We start from the raw sequence: 236 nt of genomic DNA on the forward strand, positions 1-236 counted from the left end.
CTGAAACCCAGATGCTATTTATACTACCCTTTGCTTTTGCTGGGCGCCCTGCTTGGTGCTACCAGGACTTGGGCAGGGCCCCAAGCGGATGGGCTGTCAGGAGCATCTGCCCCTCCTCAGCACAGGAAGCCGGCTGGGGAGGTGAGAGAGGGGGCCAAGCTCCGCAGCTGCTGCTGGCACCCACTGCACATTGCCCAGAGGGGTGCCCACTGAGGCCTGGCATGGATGGCCTGAGC

The sequence above is a fragment of the Hylobates moloch genome, unplaced genomic scaffold (assembly GCF_009828535.3).
Source record: "Hylobates moloch isolate HMO894 unplaced genomic scaffold, HMol_V3 SCAFFOLD_5, whole genome shotgun sequence".
In the NCBI taxonomy this organism is placed as follows: domain Eukaryota; kingdom Metazoa; phylum Chordata; class Mammalia; order Primates; family Hylobatidae; genus Hylobates; species Hylobates moloch.